We start from the raw sequence: 7,001 nt of genomic DNA on the forward strand, positions 1-7,001 counted from the left end.
CAGTTGTTTTAGGCTTTGTATTACTAAGGCAGATGAATTGGATGACTGGAGTATTTTCAATTAGAAGAACATAAACGAACTAGTAAGGTTTTGTTCTAATCAGTTTATGAAGACAAAGGGGCAGGAAAGAACATACTAATAGTCAAGTATCACAAACATCTACCAATGCAAATGAGAGTGAAATTTGGAAAGGAATTATTTATTTTCAAGGTGATTTCAAGGGACTTTGAACAGTAAATCCAAAACAATGTTCTATAAAGTCCCTGCTTACAGACCACTTAGCTTCAGATGACTCAAACTCATTATATGCTTTCCTTTTCAGTCCTAATACATCCTAAAATGCCTATGGTGGCAGTTCTGCACATTGAAAACTGCCCTGAGAAGACAGGCTCTTCTCTTCTGTCTGTAATTCTCATGTGAAATGGGAACTAGACTGAACCTTAACTAAAGATTTCAAGATGTGCAATCCAGAATTTATTCCTAGAGGCTACTCAACATGCTCTCAGAACGGGGTTTTCAGAACTCCTTAGTTTGGACAACACTGCAAGTGGAGAATATTTGAACCTGTGAACTTGTGTCAAACTGGAGGAAGAAATTTTATGCTCGATAGGGCCAGAATGAAAACAAAGGATTAGAGGAATACTGTTACCCCAGTGGTAAAGTGGGATATGGATGGGGTGGGATGGACACCTTTCTGAGGTGTCCATCTCTCCTTATATGCTCGCTTCTCTGTGTATTCATATATTTCTCTAGGTTCTTTCCTTTAGCTCCGAGAATCTAAAATGTAAAATTGTGTCATTACATCCCCTGGGGCTTTTATTCAGTCTGGGTTTTTGTTCTTTTCTAACCAGCCAGAAAGCAGTCAATTTAGTGACAGCTAGTCCGAAGAGTCACGGTTCTGCTTAAAGGAAATCTCTATATTGTAAAGAAGAGATCCTTAAATGAAACCCTTTTGTCTTGTCTGTTCCTTTAGAAGTCACTGGCATGTATTTGAAATGCTGACTGGTTAAATCTCTTCTGTTTCTCTACGATTTTGAATGCTCAAGTGGGAGTACGGAATTCCTCCAAGGTAAAGAAATTCTGTATCTGTCTGCTACTCCTTTTTATAGTGCTGAATTAGAGAGGAATGTCATCAACTCCTCTCAACATGGGCAATTAAGGATGCAGTACATGGACATAAGGCGGAACAGGAACCTTGTGTATCACCCTCACATGTGTAGCTGAACATTATCTCTTGCCTTAAGATAGAATCCATATGAAGTAGCTGGGGATACTTGTGCAAAATGGTTGCTATTTTGATAGGCTTTCAACAGCCGCCTTTGCTTTTCTAATGCTGAATTTATTTCCTTTTCTTACTGATAGCCTCTTTGAGAGACAATATTAATCAAGCAAGCTGGTTGTTGTCATGGCATATCTGATTCAAACATCAAAAACTGACATGTTGCAAAGCAGAGAAGAATGTGTATGGTGACCAGTTCAGCAACATTAGCTGAGTCTTGCCTGGCTGCCAACAGCTCTTGGCATCCAAAGCATAATGTATTTATCTGTGACTTTAATGCTTAACTTCCTGGCTTGTCTTGAAGACATGGAATTGGGATGTCATCCTAATTTTTCTCAGACAAAGCTTCAAGAGACAGAATATTAATTAAGGAAAGAAAGAGAATCTTCAGTGCAAATTACTCTTTGTGTATGTTGCAATATTAGGTCTAGTGATGGGCCAGGACCTCATCGTGCTGTACAGCTGTTCAAACACGTGTGCATCTGAACCTTCTTTTACTTAGGCTTTGCTGGCAGCAGACTTGCACAACTGTTGTTCCTGAGAACTCCCTTCTGTATCTTTTTTTTCTTCCTTTTCTCTCCCCTGCACCACCTGCAAAATCTTAAAAACTAGCGACGCAAGAGACCTGTTCAGTCATATGGTCTACCCTTTTGCCAACTGGCAGGATAATTCCTTACAGCACATTTTCTAGTGCCTTGTACAGGCTATTTATAAATGTCCTTAGCATTAGGACTTCCACGCATTTCCTCTGGGAACAGTCGTGCTCCCACCACCAGGATGAACTGATATTCAACGATGTGTTTTCTTGGTTTCATTCAATGAGGTCTAGCTGTGTAGTAAGACTTCTGGTGGATCGGATCACCTCTCTTCTGACCACAGAGCAAACATTTATCCACCAGGTGTTGGAATCATCCTCTGGAGAGGCTGATCCCTCTGAAAATCCTCCCATTGTGTGGCTCCAGACAATCTTGTGGCACTGCAGCCCGTATCCCAGTTTTCCAGATATGTTGGTGCTTTGCATCTCTGCCAGCTGTGGTCCGTTTCTTCTCTTACTCTTTGGCTCCAGTGGTCTTCGTCTCCTTTCTCAGCCCTCTTGATACATCACTGTGTCTTTGCCTTTTCCTGGTACTTTCACTTTTCTTTCTTCGCTGCTCACCCTGGATCTTTCTCTTCACCTGAACAGCTTTTTCTTCCAGCCCACTCTGTTTTCTTCCCAAAAACTTGTATCCTGTAATCCATCCTGCCTGTTATTCCCAGTGCTTGAGTATTAATGTTTTCTTGTCCCAGAAAGAGCCTTCATCTACTCATTGAATTATTCTCAAAATGCCCAGAAAAATAGTTTTTCCAGTGCTTCTCTTTTTCTACTCTGGCAAGCTAGCTTGGTGTTTGCTTAGGTGTTGGGTTTTTGGTTTTGTTTTGAGTCCTTTTGTTTTGTTTTCTTATAGTAAGGATGGGAGGATTATGTTTTAGAATAATCTCCGTGATGCCAGAAAGAAGCTCACATTTTTTATGTCTCAGGTTCACTTGCTGTCCAGTGCTGCATTTCTGCAGAATTTGCTTCAAGATGCTATGAGCACAAACAATGATATAAGAAAGCGAGCATACTAAGTCAGCATACTAATTCCACAGTATATAATGCCCCTCAGACTTCAGCAGCCCTACTGTCACTTATCTTGACAAAATTATGTGCTTCCCCCTGCACAAACATTAGATCAAAATGAGCGATCGAGTGTATCCTCAGGGACTGCTGTATTGATGCATTTTGACATAGCAAAGAGACTTTCTGTTCTGGTTTGGTTTGTGTTGGGTTTTAGATGACAACGGACAGCAGATGTATAGCTGGCATAAGCCTGAGGCCAGTAGAGATTCAGAAGCTGGAAGTGTTTATCTTGGCTAACAATTGTAATAGGTGTTAAAATGTTGTTTCTGCAGTGCCTGGAAAGTTGCTATTATTAAAAAAAATAAAATCAGAGGGATGTTACACTTGTATTAATAAATACCTATTAATGGTACTAATAAAGGTGGTCGTTTTAAGAACAAATAATAATTTGGAGCTTTCTGGAGTGATATGAATAGGTAAGCAGAACCTTCTAACATTCCTTTAAAAGTTAATTGGGAAAGGATAATCTCATATTTAAAATAATAAAAAAAAATACTTAAACTATTGGAAAAATTAATTTCTGTTAACAATTTTCTGCTAAACGACTGCTCACATTTCTCCTGCCACGTCAGCCAGAAATATGCTTAGCTCTATGTGTGGCAGATTTGCTATTATTTAGATGACAAGTTCAAAGTTTAAGCAAACATAAATTGCTTAGTCAAAACAGAAGAACTGAGCATGAATAACTGCTCACAAACATTGAATTCCCTGACAGACATTTAACAAGTACATATCCAAGAGATGCGTTGCTGGATTGCTTCTTTGCCAGTGCCACTCTGAGATGTCTTGTCCCAAAAGAAATCTTTTATGTCTAGTTTTAAAGGCAGAAGGGTTTGGGTTTGACCTGTGTTTGGAAGTGCTACAATAACATTGCTCAAATGTGGGGATGCTGTTTATTTATACAAGGTGGAAAAACAAAGCGTCATTTTTATCTGTGCGCTTTAGAAATGTCAGTAAAACAGTTATTTTGCCACTGCCAGGAAAATATCTTAAGCTAACACACTTTATTTTGATGGAAATGTCACTAGTTAGGAATGAAACCTCCTCGCAGAACTTTGGAGACTGAATTAAATATACAACTAAGAGGCCCTTGAGAACACTGTTGGTTTTGAAATGCCTTGATTTCTATCTTGGGAACAGATTTCTATCAGTTTGCAGGAGCTAAGAGAAGGGTTTTCTTACATGTAAGATGCTTGTTTAAAGACTTGAATCTTATGTTTGCATTTCTGAATTATTTTGCCTCTTTAAACGTGTTTCACTATACAGGTTGCTTTATGCTCAAATCTCACCTTTTGCTGAAAGGAAGCCACAGTTATTAATATAATGCTAGTTGATTGCCAGTGACCGTCTTATCTCCGTGCCTCTGTGTTGCATTTGTTTTCTTTTTAGCCGTGCTTTGCTGGCGTGCACACTGTATGACAATGTCTGGTCACATTGTAGAGGACTCTAGGCACCAGGTTGTGCACAGGTGAACAGCAAATTAACCATGGAATTGCAAGGAGAGCAAAGGGCTTCCAACACAGAGCTGTGATTCAGGAGCACTGGGCTGTGTCCCTCCCCAAGAGGTGGACAGATACCACAATACGTGCTCGTAGGGGACGAGCTACAGCCCGAGATAGCTTGTGCACAGGCAGGTTCCAGAGTCCCTGATGAAATCATCTGGTCCGCTGTGACTCAGAGTAATCCTCCTGCTTTCAGTAACGTCTCTGACAGACTGGTTCTGGAGGATCCTGTTGCAGGGGGTTGGTTATTCGAGATATTTCTGCTTCTCGCTGCTTGCTCAGCCCTTCTGCACAGGGTCACTCTCACTGTAGCAGGGCTAGAGAAACGTGGGATGCCGTTCCCAACGGGAACCTTATCACGCCACGACTTCGCTTCTGCTGTCTGTGGTCTGTCATGGAGAAGAGAGCTGGAATCAGGAAAACCTTTAAATAGCTGTGATTATTTATTTCAGGGCAAATGAATCACAGCCCAAAGCTGCTTGATCAGGACTTCTGGTGGATGAGGACCATTTGGATGGTTGTTTTTCACTGAGCTTTTAAAGTATTTGATGTTGCAGTTTTGTGTTCCCTTAATACAATTTTTCCGTGAATTGTGTATACACATACATGCACAATATGTGTGTGCATGACTAGACAAACCTGATTATGTGACATCTTGAATCTCAAGAATTAAAAGCACAAGCAGAATGCATTTGGAACTGAACTGATTCTTCGTGGTTCTGGCAGAATGTTTTCCTTTCTTTCTGTGCTTTCTTTGAGACCTTTTAAATCAGACATTTAATCTTCAGTGTTTTTCTGCCTGGTGGTTTAGTCTTGCTTTTTTGTGGCTTTCTTTGATTATTCCTTTATGTCCTAGTTTTCCTTAAAGTTAAAAATGCATTATTTCTTTTAATTTATTTTTCTTATTCCTTTGTGTCTTTTTTTTTCTCAGTTAGCTGTCATCAATTCCAAATAGTCATAAAGCCACTGTTAATGCAGTTCCAGATGAAATAACTGTCTGTATTTTTGGTAGTGTGCAGTCAGTTTGTGGCAGAAACATAACTTAAGAGGGGGCCAAGTGGAAAGTTACCTCTGTTGTGATGCATGTTGCTATGACATAGAAGCTAGACCTTCACTTCAGAGCACTGTGCATTCATCTCATTTTTTAATTAAATGTCAGGATCTCAGTTCTGAAGATCAAAATGATTTCTCCTTTCAAGTTCCATCGGAAAGGAGACAGAGCATTTGTTTGTGTTTTCTCTCTCGATGAGATAAAGTTCCCTTTTCATCTAAATGTTAAGACTTTTCATCCCTGACTTTGAAGACACAAATAAAAAGCAGCAGATGAAACCGTTCAGATGTAAGGAGATTTTTGATCAGACAGTTGTTGAAATGATTGGAGGAGAGGGGGTGGCTACACTTCAGAATATTGTACGTATGATCTAGCTGGTTGTGGTTTCCCTATTTTAAGATGGAGAAAATTGAATATTTCAAAGATGATATTTTCTTAGCAGCTGAGACTTTTAGTAAGAATAGTGTTAGAAAAATCTCAGCCCATCAAGTCCACTTGCTGAAATATAATCAAGTGTGTGAACTGTTCACGTCAAGTCTCTGGATGGGAATGGGCAAGATCCTGGCTTATGCTCGATGTGCTTCTCCTAAGAGGAAGGGAATATCTCTGGCAAACCCAGAGGTCAAAGAGGAGGATTTTGCTATGGGAGAAGAAGAGGGGACAGCAACTCTGCCACTTCCCACTTTCCTTTCAACCTAAGCATCTGTTGCTATGGAAACCCCGGAGCCTAATGATAGAGCGACAGGCATGGTCCCCTTGTGTCTCTGTGGAGCCCGAGGGGAGCGGCTGGACGGCCCCTGCCCACTCCCCGCTGCCCACCCGAGCCCATGCCCATTTTCCCTTGCGGGAGCATTGATGAGCAGCCGCTGCTCTCCGGCCTGAGTGTGCGTGGACCGAGGCAAAAGGGATGGCGATGGGGCCGGGGGGGCCTGCGGGCGGACCCCCGCCCAGTTTCGGTCCCAGCCCCAGCCCAGCCCGGCTGCCCCCGGTGTAGGGAGCGCTTGTTTATCTCGGGCCGCTCCTACCGGGAGCCACTTTGGGCAGATTTCCACTGAGGGGCGCTGAAGCACGTTTTAATGCAGCAAAAAATAAATGAATTAATATAAAAATAGTAGGAGACGAGATTTACCGATTTTTTTTTTTTTTTTTTTAAAAACCGACAATAACAACATCCAAAAACTCGCAACCCCCCTTTCCCCATCACCGTGCAGAGACGGGGGAAGGAGAAAGAGGGGACGAAGGGACAGGGACCGGTGGCAGAGACCCCTGGGCACGGCTTCGGGGCGGACCCGGGCAGGGCAGGGCACCGGGGCGGCTTCGCCCTCCTTTCCCCAGCCCCTTCCCTGCGAGCGGCTCCGGGCACCCCGGGCTCCCGGCTCCCTCCAGCTGCCGGTCCCGCCTCCCTTCTCCCCACCCTCTCCCCTCCCCACCTTTCCTTTTCCCTCACGATCAGGTGTGTTTGTTGCGTTTTTTCTATTTTTTTTCTTCCCCGCCCTCCCTTCCCCCCCC

At 42.4% G+C, this 7,001-nt stretch overlaps 1 protein-coding gene across 1 annotated transcript in view; it reads left to right on the top strand.

The window, feature by feature from the left end:
• Positions 1–7,001, top strand: part of DPP6 (dipeptidyl peptidase like 6) — a 461,031-nt gene that overhangs the window by 67,623 nt on the left and 386,407 nt on the right. The window lies entirely within an intron of this gene.

Source organism: Numida meleagris, chromosome 2 (genome assembly GCF_002078875.1).
Source record: "Numida meleagris isolate 19003 breed g44 Domestic line chromosome 2, NumMel1.0, whole genome shotgun sequence".
Taxonomy (NCBI): domain Eukaryota; kingdom Metazoa; phylum Chordata; class Aves; order Galliformes; family Numididae; genus Numida; species Numida meleagris.